The sequence below is a fragment of the Pelodiscus sinensis genome, chromosome 3 (genome assembly GCF_052426305.1).
Source record: "Pelodiscus sinensis isolate ZL-2025 chromosome 3, ASM5242630v1, whole genome shotgun sequence".
In the NCBI taxonomy this organism is placed as follows: domain Eukaryota; kingdom Metazoa; phylum Chordata; order Testudines; family Trionychidae; genus Pelodiscus; species Pelodiscus sinensis.
This window is the reverse complement of record NC_143054.1, coordinates 153,336,804-153,351,941: the sequence shown is the minus strand read 5'-3', so window position 1 is coordinate 153,351,941 and position 15,138 is coordinate 153,336,804. Positions and strand designations below refer to the sequence as shown.

Here is a 15,138-nt window from a genome sequence, read left to right as displayed (position 1 = left end):
AGAGAAGTGATCTCATATTGCGGTCTAAATGTGACCTGCCTGACAGGTTTTTTTTTTTAACTGAACCTTACTTAATGCTATGAAAAATAAAGTGGTCTGAAGATATATTTTGAAGTGTTGCAGGAGCAGTTTTCTAACTGCTTGGTGTGCTGTAGTTAAAAGATTTCACAGGCACCTACAAATCACACAGGAGGAATGCATTTCAGACATGATCGGATTAATGAAAGCGGCAAATAGAAATGAGTAGAATTTGAAAAGAAAAGTAAAGTAAGGGAGGAAAGTGGGGGGAGGGGTGTGGAGAAGATGGAACTGAGGGCCTCGATTCCTTTTATTGTGATTTTTATCCCTAACTGTGTCATTTTGATGTAGTTAACAGGGACTTTAACAAAACATAAACATTAAGACAGTTTCACAGTCTGAGAGAGGGAGGGAAATTTGAATGCCCTTCAAATAAAAGACAGCAAAGAACTATGAACGTAGCGTCTTGGTTGTATGAAGTGCATGAGCTGTGTCAGGAAGTTAGCGGAAAAAGAAAAATTAGAATTTTTTTATTTTCCTACCTACCCCCTGCTTATTTTAAATGTGAAGAGAGTCAGGCTTTGATATCCTGCCTCTCAAATACCAGGCTAAAATATGTCATGCTCACTTTAACTAGGTTTACTTTTTAAATTAGAGTATTCCCAACATAACCCAAGTTAGATTGTATGCCTGGACATTCAACACTGTATTGCACTTCCACTGAAAACATCAAAGGGCTTGGGACCAAGACATGATTTGTATGGTTACATTCTTGTTCCCTATTTTTTAAAGGATCAGTATAACAAGTGAATTTTTAAATGCATAAACTGAAATCTGACAGATCTCCCCTAAGGGGACTTTACAGTTTAAAATGTTCAAGAGGGAGCAGGAAGTAAACATGACATTTGATGTGTTCAGTGTCAAAATACAGCAAATAAATCAATTACATTAACTGTGTGCAGTACCGCATTTAGTCTGCATTTTTTTTCAGAAATTAAAAGGTTACTATTAGAATACTATATCCATATCTTGAGTTAGCACCACTTACTACTGCAACAGTATTTCAATATTAAGTGATCTGATAGTTCATCTTTCATTTTGAATCCTGTATTTGAATCAGCATTAGAATGTCAGTGCTGTAAGATAAGGTATAACAAACTAAGTAGACAGCTGACGGGCTCCTGGTGAAGGTGTTGCTGAGAAGGATATCTTGGTCTGTTCTCAGTAACCTTGTTTACAGGGACATTTCAGTTGCAACTAGAATTTCAGGAAGAGGCTGCCCAGACTAATGTGTGTGTGTTTGAAATTGATCATGAGTGTCTTTTTCACTATAAACAGAATATACACCTTAACAACATACTCAAGCAAAACTTTGCTGGAAAGTTATAGTGTTTTACTAACAGGAAGACACATCTTTGCAATTGTAGACAATCATAGACAATAGAAAAAAAGTATTTATAAGATATTATTTTGGTTTTCTGATGTGTCATCCAAAGCTAGTATAACTGCAAGCTTTTAAAATGTTATGTATAGGACACACACACATGCTTTGATTTATTATATTACAGAGTCTCATGGGTTTTGAATGTATTTTACAGCCCACCAAGTACGTTTAAGGTAAACCATGAAAATATAGTATTTATGCTGTGATTGACTGAATTTTAGTTAGCTTGTTTTAAAATTGTGTTTAGAAAATTATCCAAATGTAGAGACTTGGCGTTTAAATGCCAGCAGCCACATTAATGAAGAAAAATGCTGTTGAACTACTTTTGAATAATAAATAGGATATGTAATGGTCAACCGCAAAATAAAATTTTTACACAGTGTTTTTATGGCTCTAATTGCCTGCATTGTAAACCAAGCTTACTGTTCTATTAAGTCATCATACTTTTCAATTATTTAACATTTCTAGCCAAGCAATCTAATATGGTCTTCATTGTGCATATCAGAACATTATATATAAGATAGTAATTGCTTGTTGTTAGTTTGGGGGAGTGTTTTGGATAAGGGTTGAATTTTCACTTAGAACAAATATTATGAAGTATGCACATAGAAAAACGATATGGCAATAGTCCTGCTCCTATGAAATGGGGATAGTTACTGCACTGAAATGTACCTAATACAATTTGAGATCCACTCACTAAGAAGAAACCTTGACAGTCTGCCTTCCAGGTACTGCGCATTTGGAAATACTGTATCTCCATTTAAATGCAGATCTTCAGTTTTCTCCAGGGGGCAGTTGGTGAATCTTTTGATTGAACCACTGGTACTAGGAAAACTAACTGAAGATTTCCCTATGAATAAGAGACCCTTTCAAGTCTGCCTATTTGAAATAATGATTATAAAATTTTCTGATATTGCAGTTTTATATTGATTTGAAATACCTTTCAAAAATCAGACTATGGGAATAGTGCGTTTTACTCAAACGGAACAGTGTTATGTTTCCATTCATCCATAGGCATCTAAGGAGATGCTATAATCATTAAAATAAGTTCTTTGTTTTTACACTGGTCTCTGGCATTGTGTTTGCATGCAAATTTCATCAAATGGATAGGGCAGTCTTCCTCTGATTTTGACCGAGATTTTTCTTGATTATTCCCAGATAACTAATATTTGCTTATTTCCCACTGTGAAAATAGGTGAGCAACTGTTGATGTTCTCTAGGTGTGGCTGCATAGGCAATGGGCAACACGTGATTAACTCCCTCCCTGAAAGATTTAAGTATTAGAGCTATATGAAAAATGGTGCTCCCCTAACCAGGAGAGCATGTGAATATTTTCCTTGGCTTTGAGCAGTCTGGTTTGTATCCTTTGGGTATACGGTTCAAGGAAATCCAGCGTCTCAAAGCCAAACCCTATTATAGTTGCCGAGTCTATTGCAATTGGCATGTTGAAAAGAGAAATGTTGGCTGGTTGCAATGATAAATCAGGCCATGTTTGCTCAAAGAAGAAGCCAGGATTACTAGAACCCAGGTGCAGATTCACTTACATCTAGGCCCATATTCACCTAAAACTCAATGGCCATTAGGTATCACTCTCACTGAAGCTAACACATTTAACTAAGAATTTCACAGCATGTATACTTTTATTAGGATGTTGATCAACAAAGATGTCTCTTTTCAGTAAACTTGTGGTACGCTTGTTGGTGTGAGTTAAGATTTATTGTCATTTATGTTAGAAAAGTATCTTTCCTTTCTTCATATGTGGGCACAGTCCTTTACTAAAACTCAGATATTAAGGGAAAAGAAAATGAAACTTTTTTCATACAGCTTTTTGATGGGGAATCTAGTGGCAGTTGCTTTGAAGCATGTGTAATTGATTATCATATATTTATTTTAAAAAGCAAACATAACAGGGAATCTAACATGATGTTTTGGAATATATCTGCTCCCCACAATGTACTTGAGAAAAATGTAAGATTGCAGGCATCATTTCATGCCCTGTATGTTTTTGAACATAAATCAAAGAAATTGTTGGAGAGTTATAGATGTTCATAGTGACTGTAGCTATAATAAACACATGTAGTATATATTTTCCAAGCTGTTTTGTATGGGTGAAAAGCTGAAGCTGGCATTTTGTATGAACAATTCAACTTAATCGCTGAAAATTTATTTCCTAGTTAGTATGGATTACCAGTGTAGCATAAAGTCACATACCTGGGCTTAAGTTCATCTGGTTTGGAAGCCATGTTTAAAGCCGGGAAAGAATTTAAATTAGATTTAGATGCCTAGCATTATCTATCCCAAATGTCACAGTTAGAGTGATGCCTCGGTGGTGGTAGATATAGCTATATCATAAGTAGCATTTATAGCTTAGTTGTCATTAGTGTTATTATTTTATTATTTATACATGGCTCAGAAGTGCGCCGGGCCCGTTACATAACAAGAAAAAGGCCTTGAATGAAAATCGGACAATCTACATTTCATATATGACACAAAAAGTGAGGATAAGAAACAAAATGGGAGTGATGGGACAATGGAAGGTGATGTGGGAAAGGATAACAAGCTTACCTGTTTACTCAGTTTAGGCATCTGAATATCTTGATGGTGCTATTAATTTTGATTAAATGTTTGTAGCTCACAAAGCAGAAGTGAGTTTTTAAGAGGAACTTCAATGAAGAGAACACGGTGACTAGGCTGAACAGGAATTAGGAAGGAATTTAATGCATGGAAAAATATACAGAAGGTGAAACAGAAGGGAAGAAGAAGATGAAGGCAAAGATATAGATGGTATGTTTGTATGGTGAAGGGGACAATATAAATACTTAGACCAAAGATGGAAAGATATACATTAATCTGATTATGCAGCCATTATTTCGGCAAAACACAAATTGTCTGAATAAAAAACTGTATGCTTGATTTCTCGAGGCCTGGTCGTGTAAAGATTTACCACTCATTGTAATTCTTAGTATTTTGAATTTAATGGACTACTGCTCTCATGTTCCCTGTAAGCTGAGCACTTGGGCAGCCACTCAGGAGATAGGTGCCACCTCGCTGATTAGCAGAGTGTACACAGCCAGCAGCATGCCTTTCTACTGGTGGTGCACAGCCTCACATGTCCTTGGTGCACATAATACAATTTATTCAGCACATGAATGGATAAAGTCAGAGGGAACACTTGTATGCCCCCTAAAACCATGTCATTAACTTAAAGATTGTGAGATTATGTTGACACAATCTTTGTGGGATGCTCTGTTGGCATACTCTTTTTTGAGACTTCAGGGTGCATTTGAATCACATTTTCAATCTTTTTCCTGCAACTTAAGGGCTAGAAACTTCTTTTTTAAACAAACGCACAAGTCTGAGTTTATCACTGCAGTCCAGGGTGCTGGGGCTTTTAGAAAAATAAGAAATACCACCAGAAACAGGACTATGCAGCACTTTCAAGACTAACAAGATGGTTTATTAGGTGATGAGCTTTCGTGGGCCAGACCCACTTCCTCAGATCAAATTGTGGAAGAAAATTGGCATGACCATATATACCAAAGGATACAATCAAAAAAATGAACACATATGAAAAGGATAAATGAAATTTCAGAACAGAAGGGGGATGAGGGGGAGAGGTAAATGTCTGTGAGCTAATGATATTAGAGGTGATCATTTGGGAAGCTATCTTTGTAATGGGTAAGGTAATTAGTGTCCTTGTTAAGACCTAGGCGTAAAGTGTCAAATTTAAGCATGAATGACAGTTCAGAGGATTCTCTTTCAAGTCTGGTATTCAAAGGTCTTTGAAGCAGGATGCAGGTAATCAGGTCGTTGAGACAATGCCCTTTCTGGTTGAAATGGCAAGAAACTGTTTTTTCTTTGTGATCCTGTCTAATATCTGTTTTGTGTGCATTGATTCTTTGGCAAAGTGTCTGAGACATTTGTCCAATGTACATAGCAGACGGACATTGTCGGTACATGCTAGCATAAAGTATATTTCTGGATGAGCAGGAATATGTGTTCTTGATCTTATAATTCAATTGGTTAGGTCCAATAATGGTATCAGCAGAGAGAATATGTGGACAAAGCTGGCAACGGGGTTTGCTGCAAGGGAAAGTTCCAGGGTTGGTGTTAGTGGGGTATGTCCTGTGGTTGTTGGTAAGAATCATCTTGAGGTTAGGTGGTTGTCTATAGGAGACTATGGGTCTGTCTCCCAGAGCCTCTCGGAGTTTAGTATCCTGTTCCAGTATAGGTTGTAGTTTATTGATAATGTGTTGGACGGGTTTAAATTGGGGGCTGTAGGTGATGACAAGTGGTGTTCTATTGTTGGTTTTCTTGGGTCTGTCTTGAAGTAGATGGCGTCTGGGTATTTGTCTGGCTCTTTCAATTTGTTTTTTCATTTCTCCAGGTGGGTAGTTGAGGTTTATAAATGCTTGGTAGAGATCCTGAAGTTTCTGGTCTTTGTCAGTGGGATTAGAGCAGATGCGATTGTATCGAAGGGCTTGGCTATAGATGATGGATCGTATGGTGTGTTCTGGATGGGAGCTGGAGGCATGAAGGTAACTGTATGAGTCGGTGGATTTTCTGTAGAGCGTGGTGTCTAATTTACCATTGGTGATTTGTACTGTGGTATCCAGGAAATGGATCTCTCGTGTAGAATAATCCAGGCTGAGATTGAAGGTGGGGTGTAGGTTGTTAAATCTCTGTGGAATGTCTCCAGTGTTTCTTGGCCATGGGTCCAGATCATAAAGATGTCATCGATGTAGCGTAAGTAGAGAAAGGGTAAAAGGGGACGGGATCTGAGGAAACGTTCTACGTCAGCCATAAAGATGTTAGCGTACTGTGGGGCCATGCAGGTACCCCTGGCTGTGCCGCTGATCTGGAGGTATAAGTTGTCCTCAAACTAGAAATAATTGTGGGTGAGAACAAAGTTACATAGGTGTGCTGTCAGATTGGCAGTGGTGTCCTCTGGGATAGTGTTTCTAATTGCTTGTAATCCGTCTTCGTGTGGGATGTTGGTGTATAGAGCTTCTATATCCATGGTAGCAAGGATGGTGTTATTGAGGAGGTTATCAATGTTTTGTAGTTTCCTTAGGAAGTCAGTAGTATCTCGGAGATAGCTGAGAGTGTTGGTTGCGTAGGGTTTGAGAATAGAGTCTACATAGCTAGATAAACCAGTAGTGAGTGTGCCACTACCTGAGATGATGGGACGTCTGGGATGTCCAGATTTATGGATTTTGGGAAGCAGATAGAACAATCCTGGTTGGGGTTCAGAAGGTGTTTCTCTGTAGATTTGGTCCCGAGTAGATGTACGGAGTTCTTTAAGGAGACAGTGTAGTTTCTTTTGGTATTTCGAGGTGGTATCAGAGGAGAGAGGTTTGTAAAATGTGGTGTTGGAGAGTTGTCTGGTTGCCTCCTGGCTATAATCGGCCTTATTCACAAGACCCACCATGGAATTGCAAGACTCCACACTGCTGCTTAGGTGTTCGCAGCACCTGGCCCTGTGTGGTTTACATACGATTTATTTTATTATAAGGACCTGTTTTTTAGGATGACTGTGTGAATGAAACAAATGAGTTTTTTAAGCTGTGTCAGATCAGGGATTTGTAGCTCACAAAGCAGTGGTTCTTGTCTGGGCCTCAGTGTAGACAGGTGTCTCCATGAATGGATCCCCAGCTCTATGCAGTTAAATCAGATCACTTCCACCCTGTACTAATTTACGTAACTTGTCCCCACACTCCTCTCCTCATACTCCAATTCTCTACACAGTGAAGCTATATAGTGCCCCCCCCCTCCAGGAATCCACTGCTACTGGATCTTTGCTACTCTGGCCCTGGCCATGCGCCACTCTCTTCTTCCCACTAAGAAGCAGGCAGAGGGACCCTGCAGCCAAGAAGCAGACATTGGTTTCCATATGTGGAGAGGAGATGTTGGAAGGAACAACTGGACCTGCAGTCACTTCACTGTCGGGAGTGGAATCTCCCAACCTGTAAAGAATTCCATAGTTCAGGACCTGCTCCACTCGCAGCCCCCCCTTCCATTTCTATGAATAATGTAGGGAGCCAGTCTGCTTGCTCCTCATCCAGCTCTTACCCTCCAAATATGTGTTGGCTCTTACTGTCCTTCCCTTCTCAAGCTTCTCCTCTCTCTCTGGGTATGTCTACACTACCCAGCTAGTTCGAACTAGCGGGGGTAATGTAGTCATCCGCAGTTGCAAATGAAGCCTGGGATTTGAATTTCCTGGGCTTCATTTGCATGAAGCCGGCCGGCGCCATTTTTAAATGCCGGCTAGTTCGAACCCCGTGCCGTGCGGCTACACGCAGCACGGAGTAGCTAGTTCGGATTAGGCTTCCTAATCCGAACTAGCTGTACTCCTCGGAGTCCGAACTAGCCGGCATTTAAAAACGGCGCCGGCCGGCTTCATGCAAATGAAGCCGGGGAAATTCAAATCCCGGGCTTCATTTGCAACTGCGGATGACTAGTTTGAACTAGCGGGGTAGTGTAGACATACCCTCTGTTCCTTTCAGGAGGGAAGGAGGGCTGAAGGTGCGGGAGATCCCAGAGCTCCTGGAGAAAGGGTCTCCTCCTTCTTCTCCCCAGCCCCACCAGCTAGTTGTTACCCCTGCCTCACAGGGATACTTCTTGAAAATGTAGTGCATTGGGACACAATGGAGAAACAGCTCTGATGTAGAATATACTATGTAATGTACATTTGAGGGGTCTTGGGGAAGATGGGCTTTTGAAATCCATGTGTGCTGGATTGTTGGGTTCCTTCCACAAAGGCTCAGTATATGCTGTCATTGTAGGGAAAGTTGAGCGAGAGGATGTCTCTGGATCTGCATTTACACAGATGCAGGGGCTGGGAAACCCCACATGGGAGATACAAAGAGCGGGTGCTAATCTTGGCTGGATGTTCTAAACTCTATGACATTCCCCCAGTTTGTGGGGTGGATTGGATCATTCCCACTCATTTTTGAGTAGGACAACTGCTTACATCTAGCCTACTGGGCTTTGTGCAGAAAGCAGGAAGGCCAGTCTTTGTGAATAAGGACTTTTGCACATAAAGGTATTGGGACAGTAATCTCGACTCACTCAAATCCTTATCTTCCTAAAGGCTTTATTAGTGATTGACAAAATTAGTGCCTACAGGTCTCAAACAAATGAAAAATGAAATATAGAAAAATGAAAATAAATGAAAAATGAAAATATAACATCTAAGAAGAATATTGGGAACTGAAGCAATAGGGTATGTCTACACTACAGCACTAATTCGAACTAACTTAGTTCGAATTAGTTAATTTGAACTAAGCTAATTCGAACTAACGCATCCAGACTAAAAAACTAGTTCGAATTAGCGTTTTGCTAATTCGAACTAGCATGTCCACACAGAGTGGACGCTGAACCGGGGTTAAGGATGGCCGGAAGCAGTGCCGGCAGGGCATCAGACGAGGACTTAGATTGTGTAGCTGCTGTCTCAGGCTAGCCGAGGGCTGTGCTTAAAGGGACCCAACCCCCACCCCAGACAGACAGTTCTCAGGGTGCCCCGCTTGCAAAGCAGTCCTGGCTTGGATTGCCCGGAGTACCCACACTGGGCACATCACAGCACTCGGCCATCAGACCGGCTGCACTTGCCGCAGGCTGCCATCTGGAGAGAGGGGGCAATTGGGGGGTTGCAGGAGATCTTCTACCCCCAGAAGCCCGCAGAGCCAGCCCAGTCCTCCCCATCGGGGGCTCGTACCCCATTCCTCGTACTCCCTCACCTCCTTCCACTTACCCTTCCCTAGCCCCCCTTCCTGATGTACAAAATAAAGGACAATTGTGTTCAAAATAGAATCTCTCTTTATTGAACAAAACTGGGGGAGACTGGGAAAAGGAGGTGGGAGAGGAGAAGAGAGAGGGTGGGAGAGGGGAGGGCAACTACAATGATGAGGGGTTTGGAACAGGTCCCATATGAAGAGAGGCTAAACAGACTGGGACTTTTCAGCTTAGAAAAGAGGAGATGGAGGGGGGGATATGATAGAGGTCTATAAAAGCATGAGTGGGGTGGAGAGGGTGCATACAGAAAAGTTCTTCATTAGTTCCCATAATAGAAGGACTAGAGGACACCAAAGGAAAGGAATGGGTAGCAGGCTTCAAACTAGTAACAGAAAGTTGTTCTTCACAAAGCAAAGAGTCAACCTGTGTAACTCCTTGCTGTAGGAGGCTGTGAAGGCTAGAACTAGAACAGAGTTTAAAGAGAAGTGAGATAAAGTGATGGAGGTTGGGTCCATGGAGTGGTATTAGCCAGGGGGTAGGAGTGGTGTCCCTGCCCAAAGTTTGTGGAAGGCTGGAGAGGGATGGCACGAGACAAATGGCTTGGTCACTGTCTTCGGTCCATCCCCTCCAGGGTCCCTAGGGTTGGCCGCTGTCGGCAGACAGGCTACTGGGCTAGATGGACCTTTGGTCTGACCCAGTACGGCCATTGTAAGCTCAGGGCTCAGGGTCGGGGGTCTCAGTGGACCACTTTGATTTTCATGCACACCTGCTCCTGGGTGGCCAGGCTGGCAGCTCTCCTGCCCTAGACGGCCACTTTCCTGTGCCTAGTGCGGAGGTCGTGGATGAGGTCCACGATGTCCGCACTAGCCCAGGCGGGTGCCCGCCTCTTGCGGTCCCGGGCAAGCTCCCGGGAGCCGCCAGCCTGATCCTGGGAAGACGGGGAGGGCTGGGGGGCATTGGGTGGCTGGCTCGAGCCGTGCCAGGTGCAGGGTCTGCTGGCTGGGTGCTGGCAGGCTTGCACCTGGCACGGGCATCTTAGCCAGCCCGTGCCCCTTTAAGGGGTCCGGGGCCGGGAGGGGGGCATACGAGTTTCCCTGGTGTTGGCCAGAGTGGCCACCAGGGAAAGCTGGGGAGGGCTAGCCTCCCACTAGTTCGAATTAGGGGGCTACACACCCCTTAATTCGAACTAGCTAGTTCCAACTAGGCTTAATCCTCGTAGAATGAGATTTACCTAGTTTGAACTAAGCGCTCCGCTAGTTCAAATTAAGTTCGAACTAGCGGAGCGCTTGTGTAGCGCCTATCAAAGTTAATTCGAACTAACGTCCGTTAGTTCGAATTAACTTTGTAGTGTAGACATACCCATAGTGATTTGCCCATGTCACAACACGTGGGCAAAACCAAGAGTTGAACTGTAAGTTTCAGTCCATTGTTTTCTTCTCAAACATTATTCCCTTTAAGCAAATGGAGAAACTAAGGCACAGCGCCTCTGCTCTCACTGCAGTCAATAGCAAAACTCCTTTTGACTTTAATGATGCAGGATCAGAGAGGTAAAGTGATTTGTTCGAGGTCACACAGCCAGGTCTGACTCTTGAGTTCTCAGTTAGTAGCACCACACTGACTCTTTTACTTCAGAGCAAAAGAGAATTCTCTCTCCGGCAGGAGATGTTAACTCATTGTCCCCACAGAGACACTCAAAGAGCTGACAATCGCTTCTCCTCCTACAGGAAACTCTGGGAAGGCAACAAACATTTGGTCAGTTTCTGTTGTGGAGGAGTCTATGTGGTGTATATGTTGGGTGTTAATGATGGTCTCTTGATACAACCTGGGTCTGTTACTGTTGTAATTTGGGACAGGTAACTACTTTCTTAACCGATCAATCATATAGATTAAAAAAAAATCCATACAGTCTGATGCTCATACAGTCTGATGCTTTCAAAGGTGCTGAGCACCTCTGGAATTCAAGCCAGTAAAACCATCTACCCAATTTTGACATGGAAGTATATACAGTGTTCACACTCATGTATATACATAGGAGTTCAATTATTTTGCTGTTTGATTTCTTGAACATGGCCTTTTGCTGCACTGTCAGGTTTTGTTTTTGCCCTTTGGAACAAAATCCAGAATATCAGAGCAATAACACAATATTTTACTAGCTACTATACTAAGGGGGGAAAGGGAATAATCTACGTGATTATAAACTATCTTGCAAACGTACAGAACAAAATACACAATAGCTCTTCTTAACTGGACTCCATACTTGTATTTAAAATGGCACCATATTACATTTTCTTTTGATTTTCATGTTTGGGGCCCAGGAAAGAGAAAACCGACCCCTTTTTTTAAAAAGAACCTTCCATTCTGTTCACTCATAGCCTATTTGCAATGTATTCGTGTTCCAATTACTATCAAGGGCTAAATGTTACAGTAAAAATCATGATTAATGATAACAATAATTACCCATAGGCTGTGTCTACACTGGCATGAATTTCCGGAACTGCTTAAAACGGAATACTATTCCTTTTTCAGTTTTTCCGGAAAAGGAGCGTCTACATTGGCAGGCTGCTTTTCCGGAAAAGCCCTTTTTCCAGAAAAGCGTCTGTGGCCAATGTAGACGCGCTTTTCCGGAAAAGAGCTCCGATCGCCATTTTCGCGATCGGGACTTTTTTTCCGGAAAAGACTACTGGGCTGTCTACACTGGCCCTTTTCCAGAACAGTGTTCCGGAATAAGGACTTATGCCCGAGCGGGAGCAGAATAGTTTTTCCGGAATAGCGGCTGATTTTGTACAGTAGAGTGTCGTTGCTTTTCCGGAAATTCAAGGGCCAGTGTAGACAGCTCGCAGCTTATTCCGGAAAAGCGGCTGATTTACCGGAATAAGTGGCCCAGTGTAGACACAGCATAGTGTGTTGCTCAGTTTGAGTTGTAACTCCTTAGCGCAGAAGTCCATATTGCTCCTGCAGACTGTTTCAAAATGTTGGTTTTCTAGTTTTGATTTCTTGGACATCACTAAGACATTGTGACCCACATCAAGATCCTGAACATTCTCCTTTCTAAAGTTATGGGCTACGTCTACACTGGCCCCTTTTCCGGAAGGGGCATGTAAATTTCACTAGTCGTGGTAGGGAAATCCGCGGGGGATTTAAATATCCCCCGCGGCATTTAAATAAAAATGTCCGCCGCTTTTTTCCGGCTTTTAAAAAAGCCGGAAAAGAGCGTCTAGACTGGCCCAGATCCTCCAGAAAAAGTGCCCTTTTCCGGAGGGTCTTATTCCTACTTTGAAGTAGGAATAAGACCCTCCGGAAAAGGGCGCTTTTTCCGGAGGATCGGGGCCAGTCTAGACGCTCTTTTCCGGCTTTTTTAAAAGCCGGAAAAAAGCGGCGGACATTTTTATTTAAATGCCGTAGGATTTCCCTACGACGACTAGTGAAATTTACATGCCCCTTCCGGAAAAGGGGCCAGTGTAGACGTAGCCATGGTGTGTTTGGATCTAGCTAAGCCTGCTTTAAAAATAGTGGCCAGCTTTGCAGTTTGGCTCTGAAACAGGCTTCTGAGTCCTTGCAAAGTTTTGGGATTTGGGAATGAGAGGATTTTATTCTATTAGGAACGTTCCAGAGAGTTTTACATAGGGCACGAGAGGGAAAGAAGAAAAAAAACCTTTTTTTTGCTCTGTATCTCAAAGAAAGCTAAGGATAGTGTACGATTGATGCAAGACAGGATCAGAATGAATTTAGGACAAACACAGGTTGTGTACTGGACCTGCTATAATTGTTCCAACGCATAAGTGCTTTGGGGCACAACTGACACCTTATGGTCCGAAAAGACCACAGTCAAGGCAAAGGAAAACATACTTGGACAAATTCTACACTCCTTAGTCTTCAGAAAACCCCATTGAAGTGAATGGGAGTTTTGCTTGTGCTCACTGCAGGATTTCAGCTCATTGTTAGTAAAAAGTAACACAGTGAATACACAGTTTTAAAAGTCCTCCTGGACATGCAGCAAGCCCACTTATTTTAATTGTGTGAAGTTGTCCAAGGTTGCTTTGCTCTCCAGAGCCTGGCACTAGTTCCAGTGAAATGTGATGCCATTGGTTTTCAGTAAAGGTTTCTTTCTGCAGGGCTGCAAACAGAGATCAGCTGCTACTGTGTATACACAACTAGGGAGCAAATCAACCAGCATATTTAAGCAGCCTTTTAAACCCTGAGACTTTCCAAGATTTCTTCTTCACACAGGAAGTTTCCTTTCTATTGTCAGATTTAGCACTTTGCTCATGTAATCAGATCACAGCTAGGATCATTGCTGCACAGTAGAAAGACTTCCTTAAGACATTTGTCCTTGAAACTGCACCAAACTCTTGGAAGAACCCAGAACCTGTAAGTATGTATGATTCAGGCAACAATAGCACAGCGCAAAGCTGCAATCAACCATTATACAATATCTGATTAGCAGTGCAGTGGGGATTTTTTTCCAGACGTTCTGTTACGTTCATTTTCAATTCGTTCTGAGGAAACAAATCAATTCGGGCTTCTGATACAGTGACTTTGCAGTAGATGAGCTAGTAATATGTTTGATTTAACTGTTTGTTGCTGTCATGTATCTTATGGGACAATTATTGTAGCCAGCAAACACTAAAAAACTTTTCTTATAGCATTAGGCATTATAAATATGTGTCTGGTCTCCATCTTGTAAATAAGTTTTGTTTGTTTGTTTGTTTTTGCAACCCCACCCCACAACTAACAATAAATAAGAAGGCAAGGAGAATTAGTTCATGTAGTCCTTAAAAGCAATAAAACATATTAGTTTGCAGGCTTAATTTACTAGTAAAGAACATTCCACTGTTGTTTTGTGTTAATTGAATTCTATTCAGTGCTGTCTATTCTGTGTTTTACTATCTTGTATGTGTCTGTTTAAGTTACTTTGCTGGGACTGCAGTGTGGTTAGACCTGTGTTTAAGCACTATTTATATTCCAGGCACATTCCTGGTAAAATAAGTGCTCAAGATTTAAAAGCTTAAAAAAAGGATAGTTTTATTATCCTTGAAAGCTAGAGAGGGCACAACATGGATGAATGTCAGACGTAGACCATAGAAGCTAAGTCTCCTATGCACTAAGTCAGATCTCAACCCATCCCCTCTTGCAACTACAACTAATAAAAGCCTTGAGCTCCCTTTCTATAAATTTTTAATATGCAACAATACTTATGTTTATAAGATTAATTTCTCCCAGGTTAGCCTGATTGATAGCTGGATTGTGGTTTCTTAAGAGCTTTCCCCATGAAACTCACAGAAGAGCTGCATTCCATTTAACTAGTGGATGTAAAAACTGGTAACCATGGATTCAGCCACCACTAACTGCCGGGTGCAATGACTTGTTGTAAACAATACAAATGAGCCAGGATAGCAGAATCAACCAGACATGAAATGATTTTAATAGAAATTACGGTAAAGGTCATGTGATAGTGTATCAGCTTGTATTCAGTATTAAAGGGAAAGTATTTCAATTTTTCAGGTTCAATTTAAATTGTGACTCTTCCCCAGCCTCAGTGTTGCATTAGATTCACTGAAGGGGAAAAAATAAATGTTCTTAGGAAATGTTTCTGTTTAATTGCATATTACGATTTAGGCCACAATCCTGAAAACCCCTATGTACACTGTTAACTCATGTGAGTAGTCCCATTAAACTAAAAATCAGTGTGCTTCCAATTTAGTGTATGCATAAGTATTTGTAGGATCAGGCCCTTAGTGGGTAAATTACTATACACAAGATGTTAGTAATTTAAAGAAACAGTGAACTAATGCTGAAATTAAATCACACAATAGAAGTTTTAGTATTGTGACAAGGAGAGTAGTTATATCAGAGGTGTAGGTTTTAAGTGTTTATTACTTTAATTTCTCTTTCAGCATTTCCCAATCCCTGGTCTTAATTTATAGTATCTGTCTTTTGGAGAG

At 41.7% G+C, this 15,138-nt stretch overlaps 1 protein-coding gene across 6 annotated transcripts in view; it reads left to right on the top strand.

The window, feature by feature from the left end:
- Positions 1–15,138, top strand: part of ESRRG (estrogen related receptor gamma) — a 540,935-nt gene that overhangs the window by 30,493 nt on the left and 495,304 nt on the right. For 2 of the 6 annotated variants that reach the window (XM_025178609.3, XM_014580751.4), the window contains exon 1: positions 12,651–13,564. The exons of the other annotated variants lie outside the window; for them this stretch is intronic. The gene's annotated coding sequence lies outside the window, so the exon portion shown is untranslated. Of the gene's footprint in view, positions 1–12,650; positions 13,565–15,138 lie in introns of those variants that run through there. 6 annotated transcript variants of the gene reach the window in all.